We start from the raw sequence: 20,416 nt of genomic DNA on the forward strand, positions 1-20,416 counted from the left end.
CTTAAATTTGCAGGCTTAACTAGTGGATACAGCTCCTATCAATTCTGTTCTTGGCATGTGCCCAGAACAATGAAGCTTTGACCTGTGCTGTAACCTTTTAGTATAACAACAACAATAATGATGATGATGAGTATTTCTTCTCTATTCTGCCCTGCTTGAGTCTGGTTCTCCCTTGCTGGGACAAACCAGCGCCCACATAGCAGAGCAAGTGAAACTTGAGATGCTTCTTCTCTCTTCTCCACAGTTTCTTGTATTTGACAATCAGCAAGACCAATTAAATACACATGTCTAAGATCCCTCACACCCTCTGGAACTGGCCAAATTGCACTCCTCCCCCCCCCCCCACAAGTATTTGCAAGGACAAAGAAACAATGGACCGTTCTTTACAGAAAAAAGAACAGAACCTCATTTTACTTATGTCCGAAACCCTTCTCAGATAATAAATTTTAGTTTGTTTTTAACCTTCTCTTATTCACTCTTTCCCCTTTTTCTTCATCCCTGAGCATCTTTTCCATAGCGACTGCTGTTTTTCTATTCTTTGTTCTGTGCAGCACTCCAATCATGTGTCCAAGTATACACAATGAACAACAATGAGTATTTTGGCACCTTAAAGACTAACAGATTTACTGGGGCATAAGCTTTCATGGACCAGAGCCCACTTAGTCAGATGCATCCTCAGTTGGCAGATGCATGGAGCTGATGAATTGGAACTCATTAGTAAATTTGACTCTGTAGTGTATAGTTTAAATAAGTAGGAATATGAGTGGTTTTCAATAAATACTTGTTCCTCATTTGGTGCCACAGTGCTTATTTATAGAGCTGCTACTCTGCTGAATTATATATAGTTTAACCAGTTAATACCCTGACCTGGATGGCCCAGGCTAGCCTAATCTTATCAGATCTCAGAAGCTAAGTGGGGTCAGCCCTGATCAGTATTTGGATGGGAGACCACCAAAGAAGGCCAGGGTTGCTACTCACAGGCAGGCAATGGAAAATCACCTCTGAAGTCTCTGGCCTTGCAAACCCTACAGGGTCGCCATAAATCTTCTGCAACTTGATGGCACTTATCACCAACAACCTATTAATAGATGAAGTAATTGAGTAAATCTGTATATTTATTTATTTGTTGTTTATACTCTGTCTTTCTCACTGAGACTCACTGAGGATTACACAGTGTAAATCAGTGCAATCAATTGGATGAGACATCAAAATAAATCATGTAACAGTACTAGGACTACAGAAATTTGAAACAATTAAACACATGTTAAATGACACAGAAAATGGTATTACATACATAGAAATACAATGCCATGAGTGGAAGATAATACATCAAGCAACAGATAATACATACTATGCATAGTAGTATAGCCCACTGGCTCTGAAGAAGAGGTATGCTTTGCAGATGACATGTGCATGTATTACAGCAGCCACCATCTTAGAAGACAGACTTCCTCCTGTGGAAGAAATCAGGATTGTATGCACATGTACAAAGTAGACATCTGTATTTATGGCACACACAGAGAAGCTGTCACAGGAGCAGTCTTCTAATGTTGGTACAGTTTGGGTACACTGTAGAAAGTGGGCCCCTGGTATACAAAGAGATACCTGATTGGAAAATAAGAAATAAGCATTTTCCTATCATGTTGATAAACAGGACTGGAAAATAAGGAATAAGCATTTTCCTATCATGTTGATAAACAGGTTGCAAGGGCTTTATTAATTAATATTCATTAATAACTGACATATAAAGGAACAAAACAGCATCATGCCATAGTTCAAAATGGAGTGTCACAGGCGATGGTTAAATAAACAATAATGTGTACCCAAAAAAAGTTCTACCGTGGCTTGAACTATCTTCTGGTTGTGTGCTTCAAAGGCCAGTCACACACAGGCAAGACTTAAACAAAGTCTGCTGCCAGGAGCTCAAAATCCTGTCGGGAATTTTGGCTCCACCCACCAGCCTGTTTTCATCTTTCCTAGAGAAGACAGTGGAGAGGGGTAGGAATAAGCTGTACCGAGAAATCAGTAGAATGGGGCTTTTCCTCCTCCAGCTTTTGCCTTCCTCTGGGTGGTGGAAGGTATGATAGCAGGAGTCAGCTGATTGTGGTTGGATATGCTTCAGAACTAGCAGCTGCCACTAGTAGTTTCAGTTCTGCATCAGATTTTGCCTCATGTTATCTCCTTTTCCTTGCAGAAGACCAGAGAAATTGGCCTTTTGTTCTCCGGTGACCACACACTGTTTAACATGAAGGCAACTGGTAGCCTTTCAGTATAATGAGACCTTTCCCAAGTGGAATCCCAGCTGTGGTGTGCCCCGCTACACCTTGCAGGAGATGGTCTTGCTGCATCCCTGATAGGATAAAAATGCACAGCGAGTGAACTTGTACTGAGAATGGGATGTGGAAAGGGGACATAGGGTCATGGTGTAGTACAGAGGTTAAGAATATCAGTTCTCCAAGATTTCAATTGTTTAGTGGGACTCTCTTGATAAAATGCTGCTTCTACTTCTCCCCATAAGAGGTTGGATGTTGGGGGCTGACTTTGGGGGTTAGGGATGAGGCTTCTTTCAAACAGGCCAATTAGGAGCAGACTGGAGGTAGATAGAAAGAGGCCACTGCCCTGCCCTTGTCCTGCCTCTTTTCCCAGATTCAACAACCACCTGCCCTCCCTGTCTAATAGAGTGAGCTGATTTTCCCTTTGGGGCTAGACAGGATTTTTTTCTACCTCATGAATCATATTAGCATTGATTCAGGGTAGGGGGTTTTTTTTGGTCACTTACTACACTCTGCAGGTCAAAGGAGGGACTTGCTAGAGCCTTGATGTGTGTCAAGGACATTGGCAGAATTCCTTCATCAAAGCTGGCAATGGCAGTATGGGTAAAACAGTTTACCTGAAAGCATGAAACTTGGTGACCATCCTGAAGCATCCATTTAAAGGTGAAGGGGATGTTCCTCAGACTAGAATCTCAGGGCTAATGTGGCCATGGGGAACGCCCCTTCGAGGCTGCTGTGATTCATAACAAAAGACCTAATGGATGGGGAGAAAGGATCTGGCACACTCTCTCCTCAAGCATACGATTAGTGTTTGGCAAAGAAGAAACTCAGAGCCAAGTTGTCTCACCCAGATAGTCATGGATGCTCATGCAGAGGAGGCCTAACTCCTCTGCATGAGCATCCATGACTATCTGGGTGAGACAACTTGGGAGGCCTAACTCCTCTGCATCCTGTTCTGCACTACGTTTGAGTTGTGTTACTAATTGCTGCCCGTTGCAGATCCTGCTTTATTTAATAAAGTCGTGGCTCACTTTGATGTCCAATCCAAGTTGGCTCTTTCCATTTCACGTCCACGCTTGCAATGAATTTGCGCACATGCAATGAACAAGGGTTCTCATGCAATGCTCTAAGCGGGATGGAAGAACCTTATTCAAGTGAACATGGGCACATGTAATGGGTACGCGATGTATCTTTGTGGGCACACACAGAAGAGAGGTTTCTGAGAGTTATCTGTTGCAGTACAGTTGTGTGGTAACAACAGCGGGAGAACCACTAATGGTAGTCAATGGGTAGATCATATCCAGCTACCAGTGGTGCTGAAAATCAAGGCTGGAATAGTAGCAACACATCCTCTTCCATGCAGGACCTCAGTGGATTCTTGGTCATAAAACTACACTAGAACGGTTTTTGCATGGGAATTAGCCGCGCCTTCCAGGCTGAATTGCCCTGCGTTCTTGTTTTAATTTTGCACGCCGAGCCGCCATTCTGGAAGGGACTGCGAAGCCGCCGCAGACCCGCTTCGCATCCCTTAAGAGCCCATTTAAGGCAACCTTCGGCGTTCGCCGCGAAGCATCCCCCCCCCCACAAGGAACGATGCAAAACCACAGAGTCGCCTTAGCGATGCCTATGCAAACAGGAACAAAGGAGCGGGCGCGCGAAACTTCTCCTTTGGCGTGAAAAAGGCAGCCGAAAAGTCGCATTTTTGAAAAGCGCTTTGAGCGAGCCTCAAACCCGCCCGCGCAAAAATGGCCCAGGCTTGGCGCACACTTGCAAGCCGGACGGCGCTTTCAGGGGTCGCTTGTGAAAACTCCCCCCCCCTGCGGGAACCCGCGCGTGTCAAAACTGGGGGCGCCTTTCCAAAGCTGCCCCGGCCCGCCGCGCGTCCCTGAGCCGCGGCAGCCGAGCCAATGGGCACGCCTTCCGCCCCTCCCTGGCTCGCGGCTGTCTCTCGCTCGTGCCGCCGCCGCCGCCGCCGCCGCCGCCGCCGGGTCTGTGGGCGCGCGCCTCCCCGCCCTGCCCGCCCGCCCGCCTGCTGGCCCGGGGTCCGCCTCCCGCTCCGGCCGCCGCGCCGCGCCGCCTTGCCTGGGGCGCTCGGCGCTTGCCAGATATGGTCAAGGCGGCGTCGGCGCTGCTGCTGCTGCTGCTGCTGCTGCTGCTGCTGCTGCCGGGGGGGCCGGCGGCCGCCTCTCGCTGAGCACCGGCAGCCGCGGCGGGCCCAACGGAAGAAGAGGAGGAGGAGGAGGAGGAGGAGGAGGGGGGGGGGAGCGAGGAAGACGCGGCGGCGAGGGAGGAGGAGCAGGAGCGCTCGGCGTCCAGAGCCAGCCGGGGAGCGGCGGGCGAGGCTGTCTGCAGGTAGGGCGCCAGGCAGGACCGACACGGACGGAAGGTGGGAAGGAGCCCCCCCCCCCACCCGCGCGCGCCTTTGGCGGCCGGGCAGGCGGCTCGCCCGGAAGGAGCCGGCGGGGAGCAGCCGCGCCGGGGCTGGCTGCGGAGGCGCTGGCTGGCTGGCTGGCTCCGTCCTTCCCTGCCGCCTCGCCAGCGCGAGCAGGGCGGCGGGCCGGCCGGCCGGCCTTGCGGAATGAATGGAGGGATGGGGAGCGCGGGGCGGGGGGGGCGGGGGGGGGTGCGCCTCCCTCGGCCGCGCGTTTGGGGCAGGCTGCGGCGGGGCTGAGGCGGCGGGGGACGGTCGGGGGCAGAGGCCGGGGCCTGTCCTTGCCGGGAGGCTGGGGGCGGCAGGCCGGGGCTCTGCTGGAAAGGCTCGCCCGGGTCTCCCTGCAAACACGCCCACCGCCTGCCTGCCTGCCTGCCGGCCGGCCGGGGTGGTCCAGGGCTGGGACCTTCGCGGGCGCTTGCGCTGCCTTTGGCGTTGCCCCCTCGGCGCCCGATCTGTTGCTGCAGTGGGTGGGCGACTATGAAGCCGGGCGTTGGGGGGGACTCCCGTAGACTTGGAAAGAAGGGATCGTGGTGGGGCTGGGGTCCCCCGGGGCCCGATCCCTTCGGCGTGTCCGCTCGGTGCCAGTGCTGCAGCCGGGCTGACGATGAATGGCTGGGGTTGGAAATTTGTATTTCCCTCTTCCGTCGAGGGCGGGCATCCAGCATGCCTTATTTCAATAACCAGCAATGCGGGACGTCCGCGTCGCCCACCCCCTTCCTTCCGTGGAGACAGAAGGGCAGGCTTCGCCCGCCGTTGGAGGGTCTGAATATAGATGGACATCTGGAAGAGGGGTTTTAAACTGCAGTTTCTAGGCAGACTCCTGAGGAATCGCGATTATTTCTGGCTTGGCGGCTGCAGCTAGGAAAAGCAGAGGATATGCAAAGGTCCCGATCAGGTGTGTCTGTGTGCAGGGTGGGATACAGTTCTGGGAAGAAATCCGAGTTTGCACGGTGTGAGAAAGAGAATTCAGAGCCTGGAAACCCCTGTTCTGGCACCTTGTTACTTTAATCGCGGATAGGACAGGAATGGGTTAATTACATATCAGCTGTCAGAAAGGGTCTGCGGTGGAAAATGGTGTCCAGAGAGAGACAAGCAGAGGTTATCTGGATCCAGGTATCTCTTTCTAGCATGGCTACAGAACACACCCACCTAAAGGAATCTCCCTTGCTCAGCCCCTCCCCCTGGTTCCTATACAGCTAAATGTGTTAGTGGTTGGATAGAACACAACTGCATTGGGACTATTTGGGGAGGGGGAGAGCGGGGGCTGCGCTCAGTTCTGCCTATAGGGCTGCGGAGCTTGATGCATGTGCTTTCTCTTTTCGTGGACCCAGCCAGAGGGAGGTGGGAGAGGAAGCCTTTCACCGTCAGTCTCCCCCGTCCCCAATAAATCCTGCATAGCTGTCTTTTCTTAATTATGACATTGACTTGGATGTGACAAAGCATTAAAACTGTCATAAAGCCAGAAGTGAGGTGGGTGCATCCAGCCGGACACCCACAGCACCGATAAGTAAATGTGCAAAGCAAGAGCACCACCACGTTTTAGCTAAACTGAAGCATCCATGATTGTAAGGCTTCAGCCCTGCGCTAACCATGCTGAAGCGTCGGGTGGGGTTATGCACGGTGCCCCCCCCCACGGATATAGAAGCACATGTTAGATTTGCCTGTTTCTAGTGAGGCGCTTAAAGTAACAGCGGTCAGAGAGCGGACGTAGGAGCCGCTTGAAGCAGGTTACCAGAAATAGGCGTGTCAAACTTGTGTGTGTGTGATGGGGAGGAAACTCTGCACGTACCAAAACCCGCAGACATTCGGCATGGTAAGTCACATCTGAAATACCCCTTACTATATATAGATATATAGATATAGATATATTAGTGCTCTGATCAGCAGGGAGAAAAGACATGATAAAGAGACAATGTGGAAATAATTTCAGCACATGGGTTGCGTGTGGTGTGTGTGTGTCCATGCGTAAAGCTTGAGCTAGGAAATGGTCTATCTTGATCAAAGCGGGGGGAGCAAGTCGAGGGTTAACTAAGAAATACCCCTCACCATGGATCGCTGTGATTTTCTTCATTTTTCCACAACAGTTACTCAGTCTGATAAGCAAAAAAGGAAACGGCTGCCTTCATAGCACTTGTTAATTTTGCTTGATTTAGCATGTTTGTTGTCAGATGAAAATTGATTTTTCTTTTTTCCTACACAGTAAATGCACTGGCTTCTCCCCCTTTCTTCCCTTTAGATATTTACTTAAATCTCTTTCTCGGGCAAAGTAAATAATGAGACACCTGCAGTGCTGATTGAGTTCGAATTCTCTTTTCGAGCAATGTGGCATTGGCATTATTAGGAACTTCATTATTGTCAAGAAACACATTGCGTGGGCTTCAACTAGGTGGAGGCATGGCTGCATCTCACTAGTAATTTTAGCTTAATTCTTTAATAGCAGCTTAGTTGATTTTTATCTTCGCTTTGCTAGGCAACCTTTCTGTCAGAGGTGGTTGTAGAGTAACAGCAAACTGCCAAAATACTTTGGTGATCCTGTAAATAGATCTGGGGAGAACCTTTCTTTTTTAAAATAAAAAAAGGGAAAGATGTAATAAGACACAAGGGGATAAATCTGGGTGCATTTCATTTTGCTGCTCTCCTTGTTCTAATTTTATTAGTCTGTTCAGATTAATACAGGTGTACACACACCCCTTTCTTTCTGTCTTCTCATCTCTTTTTTAAGCAGCTGAGTAGTTTAGTGATATTTGTTTCCCTCTTTTCAGCTGCAGATTCTTCTGCAAACAGCCTCTTTTATAAACTCCCAACACTTTTTGCAAAATGGGAGTCTGTTATAGTACTACCCAAATCCACTGTCCCAGCGATTGCCAGACCTTCCACATCTTTTTGTGTGGCTAGTTGTCCGGTTGCATTCTTCCAGCAAACAGTCCTTGTGGGTGCCCCCAGTCCTGGTTTTCAGATGTTACCCTACAAAAGGCGAAAATGCATGGTCGCTTTAGCCTCCTTTATTCCCTGTTTCAGCCAGGATTCAGCCAGGATCGAATGCACGTCTGGCGAAACGCATGCGTTTGATCCTGGCTGAAAGAGGGAATAAAGAAGGCTAAAGCAACCATGCATTTTTGCCCTGAGTCTTCCTCTATTAGGACACGGGGCTTCATTCTGGGTCAGCCCCATGGGTCTACCTAGCTCAGCATTCTGACTGTGAACAGCCATACGCCTCAAGGACAAAAGTTGGGAAAATTCCAACTGCCAAGGATTTCTAGAAGACAGCTGCTGTAACTTCTGGAACTGTGACACGGAATGCCTAGGAATCTGAAATATTTCTTCAACCCTGTACATGCACCTGAAAATTGGATTTTGGCTTCTAAGAAGTTGAAATTTTGTGAAAGTGGATGTGAAGGTGACAGGGCTGCTCGTTATCTGGTAGTTAAGAGATGTACCATTTTAAAACTGACTGTTACGATTTGGTTTTTTGTGGCCAAAGATAGTTCGTTCAAACTACTGTTAACCTAAGCCTTGGCATAATAATAATACATATACCATAAATATAGTATTATAATAGTATATAACATCTTTTGAACATCCAAATCACTTCACAAGTGTTAGTTCTTGTCCTTTAAAAAAAAACACAAGACAACTTAAACAGCTCTAATATATGCTTGTTTGGTCTGAATTGACACTTATTGGGAAATAATTCCCATTGAATGTTGTGGGACTTAACTTCTGAGTAAACAATAAACATACTTGGGCTGTAAAATTAAAAGGGGAGAAGCAAAACTGTGTATTCTTGTGGTACAATTAGGATCCGTGATGGAGGGACATCGAGGAGGCAAAAGGCTTGTGAAAAATGAGAGACTGCTGTGCCTGCATTGCTTCCCAGAACCATCTGTTTGTGCAAACAGATCTGCCTAGCCCTGCACGCCATTCTCCCTTTGATAGGAAGATATGGAGACCCTGTGGGAAAACAGATTCTTTAGCCTCACTGGACTGAACACATAAACTGCACATGCTCACCTCTTGCATTTATATGCAAAGGCAGGCACAGGCAAATGCAGACTCCCTCAGTCCTCCCTATGCTTCTGCCAACCCCTTGCATCTTTTTGCAATAAAGAAAATATCCTACTGGTCTGGAAGCTGGTCAAGGGCATGCACTATGTGCTGTAAGTTCCTTTCATGGTGCTTGGCTGTAGACCCAATCAATCCATTCTTTGTCAGCCTTGGTGTTCCACCTATAATAAAGGTAAATGTTGTCCCCTGTGCAAGCACCGGGTCATTACTGATGCATGGGGTGACATCACATCACAACATTTGCTATAAACCACTAGATAATTGGATCACAGTCACAAAGGGATTCATACTCTCCTTTACAAACTCATGACGGTCTTGAAGATTTGCAACAGTGGTGGTAGAATTGAAAATGTGTTCACCCTCTCCGTATATGGGAGCCATCTTCATTATATTTAGACCTTTTCAGATGTTACAGTCACAGATACTGAGGGTCTACCAAGCTCGTAGAATAGAAGCACATGCCTTCTGTCGTCTTCTCAATATCGCATGGCCACCATGTTGTGTAAACGTGAGCAACATGTGTGTTTGTCATCTGTATACATCTTTAGTATGCATGAACTGACCATTGATTTTTTCAGGGTTTGCATTCACACGTTCTGAAGTGGTACATGCATGGTAAATATGTATGTTGCCCAGTGTAAGCCACTGGGAGAGGTCATCCAGAGATTTGGGCTGAGCTGCCACCAATGTGCAGATGACACTGAGCTTTATCTCACACTACCAGCAGATCCCAGGGAGGCTGTGGAAACCGTAAACAGGTGCCTGGAGGCAGTTGTGGAACGGATGAGGGCTGACAAGCTAAAACTTAATCCCGACAAAATGGAGGTGCTACTGGTGGGGAGAAGGTCTGACCCAGGAAATGGGTTATCCCATGTTCTGGATAGGGTTGCCCCCCCCCAAAGAGCAAGTTCTAAGGTTGGGGGTGCTCCTGGCTGCTACAGGTGGTAGCAATGACCAGGGGTGCCTTTCAGCACCTTTGTCTGGTGAGCCAGCTGTGGCCCTTCCTGGGTGGAAAAGATCTTGCTTTTGTGCGTGCATTGGTAACGTCTAGATTAGATTACTGCAATGCACTCTACATGTGCTCACCATTGAAGACTGTCCAGAAGCTATGTTTGGTATAGAATGCTGTGTTCAGAGTGTTGCTGGAATAGGTTGTAGGGACCATATAATTGCAGTCTTGTTCCATCTACACTGGCTTCCAGTTTGCCTCCAGACTCAATTCAAGGTGCTGGTATTGACCTTTAAAACACTGTATGGCCTGGGACCAACTTACCTTAAGGACCGTCTTTTCCAATACAAACCTACCCACTCACTCCAGTCATCCTCAGAAGCCCTGCTTCAGTTGCCCCCATCATCTGAAGCTAGACAGGTGGCAGCTGGTTCTCTTGGCATCAAAAGTTTGGAACTCCCTGCCCAAGGAGATTTGCCTATCTCCCTCTATCAGTGTCCTTCACCAGTAGGTGAATACTTTTGTTTTATCTGGCATACCCCCAATAATGGTTATCAGCCCTCCTTGTAGTGTTGTTTGTTTATGTGTTTTAATTTAATTGTGTTATAATTTTAACTGTACTTTTAATTACTTTAATGTTTTTATGTTTGCTGCCTTGTGGACCCAGACTGGGTGGAAAGGCAGCATTAAAAAGGTGTTTTAAATAAATAAATATTTACACATCATGGCAACTGTGCAAATCTGGAGGATTGCAGGTAGATTCTCCCATTACACATGCATGCTGGGCTCTCAGTATGCACGATTGTAATGACTGATATGGACTATTGTGTCTGGATTTATTATGAGCTGGCAGTTTGGATCTAGTTTCCTAATCTATCAATAGCCCTTTTTTTAGTATGAGACTAGAGGCTCAGGTTAAGGAGCGCAGGAAAGGACAGTCATCCTTTCTCCCTCCCAGTGCTACTCTTCTCCTGCTTGCTGTATGTAATGCCCCATCTTTCTTGACGACTGTATCATAAACTTTACATCATTTTACAAGTGTATGTGCCTAGTGGTGCACTGTTCTGTTTACACCCCCAAACAGTTCCTTATCCCATCCCTCTTTAAGTAACCTACCTATCTAACCTGCTCCCTTTTCTCAATTTTTATTTCATTTTAAGGTATTTGATAGCGGTTCCCCACCCCTGCCACCCAAAAAGCCTGAAGCCACTGACAACGGAAACATTAAATGCATAAGATCAATGCATTAGAGAATTTATAAAGCCACACTAAAAAGTTCACCAAGCATAAGTCAATTAAATTAATTAAAACAATTTAGCGGCTATCAACATTAGCAGCAATTAAGACAATTCAGCAGCGTAATTGTTTGAACACAGAGGACAACAAGTAAAGAACAAAACACAAGAAGCTACATAATCAGCAAATTGCCTGGGCAAATCACAGCGCAATCCCAAGAACACTGTTCTGGGGAGTAAGTCCTACTGAATAAACCTCAGTAGGTTTCTGAGTAGATCTGCTTGGGATGGCACTGTGAAAAAGTTTTACCTGACTTTTAAGTCTTAAAAGACTGGCAACCAAGTGAGCTGTTAAGAGGAATGTGTTCCCTAGCCGGTGTTTTCCAGAAAAGCCCCATCTCTGGTTGTTGCCTGCCTAATTGCAGGAGGAGAGTGCAAAGAGCAAGATCAGGTCCTGGTCTTGATTGGTGAGCAAGTTCACATAGGAGAAGGTAGGGGAAAGGCTGTGGTTCAGTGGCTGAGCACATAGTTTGCGTGCAGAAGACTAAGTTCAATCCCCAACATCTCCTGTTAAAAGGGTTGGGCGATGTGGAAGACCTCTGCCTGCGATGCTGGAGAACTCCTGCCAGTCAGAGTTTATATAATGACCTGGGTAAGCCAATGGGGTCTGATATAAGGCAGCTTCATGTGGTCCTTCAATCACATTCATAGGACTGCAAAAAGTCTGCAAAAGGTTTGTGTTTTCAGATGTAGTGCCCTGGCCTGATTCTATGTCCTTCCCTCATTACTTTTCACATTTCCTATACCCAGTAATTTCCAAGCTTTGCGCTGTGAGAATCAAACAAATATAAATAAGTATCTTGTGAGTAACTTCCGAGGGACGAGGGCACCCATTGCATTGCTGCACAATGGCTTTCATTCCAGTCAGCCTTCACTGGATTTCTGCAACAGATGTAACTGGGTCATTCAGTCAATACTGATGCAGAAGTGTAGCAGAATTGCCTTTCCTGGAAGCTGTGTGCCCACTGTGTCTCTTCACGAGTCACTGATCTGAGCTTACCTTCCTCCATTCAAAAGACATGTATAGCAATGCTCTTAGTGTCTTCTCCATGCTCACACATCTCTAGGCTCCCATTTCAGGATTCTCAGGTTATAAAGAAACAGATCTCCAGCCATAGTTTGTGTGGTTTTCAAATGCAATTAGTATAAAGTGGTGCCAAGCCACAACTCCTGTTCTTCTGTCTTTCTCTTTACAGTGCTTTTTCAGGCTTCTTGGCACCACTTGGTTTGGGGACAAACAACTGGGTGATTTTTGCCTTCATGCCTACCTTGTGGGCTCCCTGGAAGCTTCTGGTTTCTGAAGATGAACCTTTATCTTTTTATGTTCATTATAGTATCTCACTTAGCTTCCTTAATCTTCAAGTATCTAAGGCTTCAGATATTTCTCTTACTTGTGGTTGAAGATCTTTTCTCCCCACAGACCCAGATGGCTAGATAGTTCACATTATTTCAGACAGGTCAGAGCAGAATCCCATGGCCATCTGAGACTGGGAGTAATGTAAAAGTTCATACTGCCGTGTACCAAAAAGATCATGAGAAGATAAAGATAGAATACAGTAAGACTTGGATACATTGGGAATGAGAGCAGATGTGAGCAATATGTGGTTTAATAGTGATAAATGTAAGTTTTTGCATCTGGGTGGTAAAAATGCTAGGCACAGATATTGGATGGAGGATTCTTTTCTGGGCAGTAGTGTGTGTGTGAATGGGGATTTGGTGGATTGCAAATTGAGTATGAGTAGCAATTGTGAGGCAGCGGCAAAGAGGGCAAGTTCAGTCTTAGGGTGTATCAACAGATGCATAGTGGCTAGGGCACAAGATGTGATAGTACCACTGTATACTGCACTGTGTCAGGCCCCATTTGGAGTATTGTGTCCAGTCCTGGAGGCTTTTTTAAAGAAAGTTATTTGAAGGGCTGTCATTTAGAGGAAGGTAGGATACTATTTCAGTTGGTAGTGGAGGATAGGACTTGTAACAATGGGTTTAAATTACGGGTGGGGAGATATTGGCATGATATTAGGAAAACAATTTTAACAATAAGGGCAGTTCAGTGGTGGAATCAGTTTCCTAGGGATGTTATGGGTTCTCCCTCCTTGGAGGTGTTTAAATAGAGATTGGACAATTATTTGTCAGGGATGCATTAGGTCATCCTTCATGTTGCAGGGTGTTGGATGAATGGTCTTTAGACCTCTTCCAACTTTTTAAATCCTATGATTCTATGAAACCAACACAAAATTGTTGAAGTGGATTCTTGAGGTGGCAACTCAAGTATTATAAGCAACAAAATACGTCATGTGTTTACAGCAATGTCCCTGTTATGCCAGCTTTGTCTGTACTAAACCTTCATCCTCACTTTCGTCTTGGTTGGTATTGTTCTGTCCCATTATATTTAAGGCACTGGTGCTGCAGAAACAACACTGCCCATCTGAAAACTAGACTTCCGTTCACAAACTGTAAGGCTGATCTTCAGGGAAGCTTCATGTGTTCTTGATGTAGCTTACTCTTTATCAGATTATAAATACTGTGGGGAGAATGGATGGAGAGAAATTACTCTCTCTCCTTCTTTCTCATGATGAAGTGATTTGCAGTAAGTGGGTTTTTTTTTAATAAATAAACTGAATTTCTTGTTGCAAGGTATGGCAATAACTACTCAATTGTGTGTGGGTAAAGTGCCGTCCAGTCACAGCTGAGTTATGGCAACCCCAGCAAGGGTCAGTATTTTCTACTCGGACTGGCAGTGGCTGTCCAGGGTCTCAGGCAGAGATCTTTCACATCACCTACTTGCCTAGTCCTTTTAACTGGAGATGATAGGGATTGAACCTGGGATCTTCTGCATGCCAGGCAGATGCTCTACTATTGAGTCACAGCCCCTCCCAATGCCTTGAATGTCATGGCAGCAGGGAGGCGGGCATGGTGCACATCTATGTTGGAGAACAGTATGTTGGACTGTAAAGTGAATATGAGCAGTCAGCTTGATGCAGTAGGAAAAACGGCTAATGTGGTCTTGGGGTTCTCTAAAGGAAACCAGAGTTCTGACCATCTATACTGGTGTCCTAAGGAAATTTGTGGGTCTGGATGTCCTTCTTTTATGGTCAGAAGATTCCCAGAGTAGGTGAGGGTTTGACCATTCTGACTTTAGATTGGGTCAAGATAAAAAGTTTAAATCTTACTGGCTGGTTTAATGTTAACTGCTGTCAAACTTCAGCAGGAAAAATTGGGAAAATACTTTGAATAGGCTATTGTGAGCATGGGCAGAAAGAGCCTGGTTGAGGCAACATGATTAACATACTTTAATTAGGTTAAAATGAGCTACATATGAATGGACACAAAAGTCTGGGTGAGGCAACATGATTAACCTACTTTAATTAGATCATGATGGGTAGCCCTGTTAATCTGTCTGTAGCAGCAGAAAAGAGCAAGCGTCCAGTCGCACCTTAAACTTTCATGAGTCACAGCTCACTTTGAGCTCACTTTGAGCTGTGACTTCCAAAAGAAATTTTGGGAGTCATACCCTGCCAGAAATTTTGTTAGTCTTTAAGGTGATATTTAATTAGGGTGAAGTGTACTAGATCTGTATGAACACAAAAGTTTGGGTGAGTCAACACAAACCCTGAAACAGGATGGAGAGCAAATTAATGACTTGAGTGCCCTTCTTGAGTGAGTAAAAAATGGAAAAAGAGAAACCAGGAGTTGGTTAATGAAATAGCAATTGTCCTTGGGCTGGGCAGACACCTCTGGGGTATGTCAGGATAGTGGGTGATGTCTCCAGTGTTGAAAAGTCTTTTGTTATTGGGAAACAACATGCCAGTGAGGTGAGGGAGATTGCACTTGTTCTGCTTTCCTTGCAGCAACACCCTTTGTCCTCATTTCTGGGAATTTCCAGTGTCATGGCTGAACCCAGGTGCCTTTATGAGACTCCCCAAGTTTCAGATCCCCTGGCACTTAGGCTGTTAAAGGCCTATTAATATAATTAAGTCCAAAATAAGACGGAAATCCTACTATCTGAGGGGTCTCGGCTGGAGGAGGGGGCAGGGTCCTCACACTGGGTCTCCCAGATCCTACTCTAACACTCTAATTACTACACCAACATTGTTGGATATTGTAATGTTGTGCGGATGCTACCCTGCATTGATTTGCCATGATGATGAGTAGGGATCATAAACGGGATCAACCCCTTTTGCTTTAAAGGTGTAAAAGGTAATGAAGAACCAGAATAATCACTGCCTACTGTCAAGTTCCTGGACATGTGAGCTAGTTTTTTCCAAGTAAGAAAACATGGGTCCTCATAGTTGCACCTCTGGATCTGCTCAAATTAAGTACTACTTAAGAAGTCATTATGGCTTGAAATATAGTCAAAGCCATGTATGTTCTGTGGATGCAATTTGGATGTTCTGTGGATGCAAACATGCAGAAAAGTGGTATTCAACTTCCTGAGAATGAGTTTCTACCCCTAATGGCTGTAAAGATAGGTTTGAAAGTACAAGGATAATATGCGGATGAAATCCTAGACCACTTGGGTGACAATAAACTTTCCAGTGATATAGGGATAATGGCTGGCACTATGCACAGCTCTTTTAAAAATATATATTAATTTTTCAAACAGAAAACCACCATCCCAAAAAACAACAATAACAAAACCCCTTTACAATCCAAACATAGAAACAATATAACAAAAATATATAAAACTGAATAAAATTGACAGAGGGCTTAATATTTAACACATTTTTCAATGTATCTTACAGTTACCTGTAAGAGAGAAATTTATTAATGGCATTGGGTTTTTAAAAAATAATAATTCTTTATATATTTTGTACTTAATTCCATTTCCATAATCTGAGGAAGGACTTAGATAGATGTTGAATACCTTTCTGATTTGTGTAGGAAATAAAATCATGCCACATTTCATAGAAATCTGATATTTTAGCTATACCTTTGACTACCCTAAGTTGATGTGTCAATTTTTCTGCCATAGTTTATGTTAAAGGTTCCTCAGTTTTCCAACATTTTCCTATTACCATACAGGCTGCCATCAACATAAACACTATTCATCCCTTGGATACCGCTTTTCCATTTTGTTTGGAGCCAATGCTGGTATAGCAGGGATGATTTGATGTGTAATACGGTATTTGCCATATCTATAAATATTTTTCCCCAAACTGTGACACTACAGGGCATGTCCACCTCATGAGGATATATACGCTGTGCTGGTAGCAATTTCTCCAACATTTTGTATAATTTGTATTACTCATTCTTGCAAGACACACAGGAGTAATGCACAGCTCTTTGCACCTCCTAGTGACTGCAGAATATATTGGCCAAAGTAAGCCAATACCTAACTACTTCATAATTTGCATAATTATGCAAGTTCAGTTTCTCTTGGCACAGAATTTAGACTACCTTTGCTGACTGTGAATAGTGTAACACGGGCATAGCTTTCTGCAAGGCAAGTAAGGTGATGTTATGCTGGGATGGCTACATTGGAGTCAATAGTATGGCTCTATAGCAGATAGAATTCCCAAAAATGGAGATGCTACCAGAAAAGTAGGAATATTTTGTACCATTCTTTTCAGATTTCTGGATCAAAGAAATAGAAATTGTGCACTCACATAGAAATTTACGAACAGTGTGAGTTTTCTTAATTGAACTCTGGAAGCAGGGTCGTTGTTTTTTTGCTTCCCTCTGGTGATTTTTTGTTTTCATATTCTGGGGTAGTAATGGGACGTGGTGATAAACTTGATTCAAAGGCAGTACAATGGACCACAGGTGTGGGGGGGGAAGAGGGCTGTCCCAGCGTTAGACATTTTCTGGACACTAATTGGGTCATGCCTAATTTTTGTGCAAAGTGCAAACAACTAATTCCTACAACAAGTGCTCAGTTCTTCATGCTAAACTCACAAGTCTTGGATGACATTTGGAGAAGAGAGATCAATGAAGAGAGGAGCAGGAAAAGAGCTGCTTTTGGAGACAACACTGAGAAGATGCGGCACCGTAGACATTCCCTGCTGTAAGACCTGAGGGGAAAATGGTGGCCATCTTCCAAAGTTGCTAGAGTAAACGCACTGTAATGTGACCTGAGCAAAGGTTTTAGCATTGAAAATTCAGTTCTGAGAAATCCCATTGAAATTATTTGGCATTAAATAAATCTAATAATAAATACCCATGTGTTCTCTGTCACAGTCAATATGGTTGAAACTCCAAAGATCTGTTCTAGATTATACTAAAATGCACAGATTTAGATAGTGACTTTGAAATTCTGTCAGCTCATTTTATTTTGAATGGTTGCTGGGAAGGGAATTGGACATGGTGGTTTGAAGAGGTAGAATGAAAAACAGAAAAGATCAGTTATGGCTTGAGATTTGTTTCAGCATTTTAAAATATCTCCTTCAGGAAGATAAGATAACCATGTGATGTTTTTCTTTGGCTTTTTTTCTCCAGTGAGGTCTGGTGTCCTTGCCTATATTTGGAAAAAGCTTAATGGGCTTTCTTCTTTCTGTTCTTGGTTGGTTTTGGTGCCTTCAAAGTCAATTTGATGCGAAGACTGCAAGATTCAACAGGTTTGCCAATGCAAGACTTGTGGCTGCTAGCCCAACAATAGGATGAGGAATGAAGGAAGGTGGGAGAGAAAGAGATACTTCAGGGAGGAAGAAAGGGACCACCGCCAACTTCTTCCACCATCTTGAGGCATTCATAATTATTTGGCAAGCCATAAAAGCAGTCTTAAACAGGTCTACTCTAAATCCTATTCAGTTCGGCTTATTCCCCGGAAAATGTTCTTAAGATTGCACTGTATGTCAGTTTGCATAGCTTTCATGATGATAGCAGTTTTAATGATTGCTTGTTTTTTTTTATGTTGACAATTTATTATTTTACCTGTAAGCCTCCTCAAGGGGAACTCTGGAAAGGCCACATAAAAATGTCCAGAATAAATAAATAGTACACTCTGGTACTGCATGTGATCAAACCATCTCAGTTTTTCTGTGACTTTTATTGTTTTGGGGTGGGAGAAGAATCCTGAAGGATAGATGGGGAAATTACCATAATAGCCAGTTCTGCTTTCTAGCAATAGTTTAATCATCATCATAGCTATTCATTGGCTATTTGGGACCAGAGTGAGTCCAGTTTAGAATGGGTAGCTTGCACAGCTGTCCTCTAGCAGTCATGGCAGAATAGGGTATTGTGGTCTGGATAAACTCTGAATTACAGTTAGGGACGCTCCAAGAGTTCAAATTATTATTTGAAGTAGCTTAAATCAAGATTTGTGGAGGCTCCAGTGAACCAGAAAATGTAAGAATATAAGAATTGTCTTGATGGATTAGAGCAAGGGTCTGTGGCATCCACCAATCTGTTTCCAACAGGCAGCCAGAGGCCTCTTGGTGACAAAAGCCAAGCATGAGAATGACAATTTGCTCTTGGTACTAAGTGATATACCTCACTGGAATACAGACGTTCTGTTGAGGCTAGTTGCCATTGATGTACAAGTAAAGAAGTATGTGCAAATGCGTGTGTGTAAACAAGCAATGTCACAAAACAAGTTTTGAACCAGTTGTGGAACCACATACCATAGGAAATTTTTAAAGGAGAAACAAAAATGCAGTTCTTGGTGGAAACATCTTGTTTCCCTGGGTACATAATATTTTCTTTTGAGTGCGCCAATTTTTTGTTACTCTTACAGCAAAAACATCTCTCTGAAAGAAAATAAATGCAATGAGCACAACAAATGTGGACAAACATGATTGTGTAGACAGGCTGTACAATAAGTACTGCTTGGGAGACTGTGAAACAAATGAAAATTATCAGTCACAACTAATTGGGGAAATCCCAGGTTGCTAATATCTCTGCAGAGCCACTGACATGATTGAACAGGCTCCAGTCCTGTGAGTATAGCAGTCATTTTAACTAGTTCTGAATTTTCTGTAACCACATCAGTTGAAGGTCTGCTATCAGAGCAGTTGATCACAGTTGGGCATCTTTGCCCTACTGATATAGAGCACTAGCTGTTGGCTAGCCTGATCTCATCAGATCTCAGAAGCTAAGCAGGGTTGGCCCTGGTTAGTACTTGGATGGGAGACCACCAAGGAATACCAGGGTCACCATGCAGAGGAAGGCACTGGCAAACCACCTCTGTGAGTCCCTTGCAATGAAAATCCTACTGAGTTGCCATAAGTCACCGGCAACTTGACAGCACTTTACACGTTTCGCATGTTTCCTGAAGAACACTTCAAAATAACTTCATATCATGGACTCTGTCTATCCAGTTTTATATGTGAATTAAAGAAGAAATAAAAACACCCTCTAGTTAGTTCTCTGTATTGCCAAATCTGTTGAAAGTACAAGGGATATAAGTATTTTACACTTCTTGAGATGCAGATGTCAGTGCTTGCTTAAAGGACAGGAACTCATCAACAGTGCAAAATTTAATTCTCAGTTTCAGTCTCTTAAACCTAGTCAGCTGCCCAGAAAAGTTTTGGTGTCCATTTGAAGTCCTGGTGAAAGTGATGTGGTTGATGATGAATTACACTATACGTATGCTGAGCAGGGGCAAACCTGCACAGAACAATTTAACAGCACTTATCAGAGCTATGGAAGCCATCACATCTCTTATTGTATAGTCTACATAAGAAGAGAACTGGGAAAACAGTTGTGAGCATCAGGTTTTTAGACATCTGAAGAGCAACAGACAATGTCAGAGCCAAATTTGTATGCAGCTGGTTGACCAGCTGTTTAGGATTTTCCCATCATCATTAACACATTATTTGCCCTTGTGTTTCCCATTATCTTCTTTAATATGGATGAATAATACATTCTTAACCATGTATCAAACTGATGCAGTACAGGTAGGGTGCAGGATGGATGTGCCTCAATAGTGGAATTTCCTCTCATGCAGGACAATCCTAAACAGTGCAGTAAGTCAGTGGATTTAGAAAGGTGTAATTGTGTAGAACTGTTTCAGAGGTTAGCTGTGTTGGTCTGCAGTAGAACAGCTAGACTCCAGTAACACCTTAGAGATCAACAAGATTTTTAGGGTATGAGCTCCCTTCGTCAAATACCCTGGAAATCTTGTTGGTCTCTAAGGTGCTATTGGACTCGAATCTGTCTGTTTAGAAATTTCACAAAAAAGTGTTATAAGACAAGTTTAGGCAGATTCTATGTTTTGTGATCAAAGGAGTAAATCCTATTGCACCTAGACAAATTCGTTGAATCTCCTTAAAATGCTTTTCAGCTCACTTTCCATTGTTGGTATGTTTGTCTGTGAAAAATAAAAAGAAGAAGAAAAAGATTTGGTTTTTATACCCTGTTTTTCTCTACCCTTAAGGAGTCTCAAAGTGGCTTTCAATCACCTTTCCTTCCTCTCCCCATAACAGACCCCTTGTGAGGCAGGTGGGGCTGAGAAAGTTCTGAG

The 20,416-nt window shown here is 44.5% G+C and overlaps 1 protein-coding gene across 1 annotated transcript in view; it reads left to right on the forward strand.

Annotated features, from left to right (window-relative positions):
• The first annotated feature begins 4,520 nt into the window (after positions 1 to 4,520).
• The window catches only part of SLC8A1 (solute carrier family 8 member A1), a 290,502-nt gene continuing 274,606 nt past the window's right edge, over positions 4,521 to 20,416 (forward strand). Inside the window, exon 1 of the mRNA XM_056853928.1 lies at positions 4,521 to 4,625. The gene's annotated coding sequence lies outside the window, so the exon portion shown is untranslated. The remainder of the gene's footprint in view (positions 4,626 to 20,416) is intronic.

The sequence above is a fragment of the Euleptes europaea genome, chromosome 7, assembly GCF_029931775.1.
Source record: "Euleptes europaea isolate rEulEur1 chromosome 7, rEulEur1.hap1, whole genome shotgun sequence".
In the NCBI taxonomy this organism is placed as follows: domain Eukaryota; kingdom Metazoa; phylum Chordata; class Lepidosauria; order Squamata; family Sphaerodactylidae; genus Euleptes; species Euleptes europaea.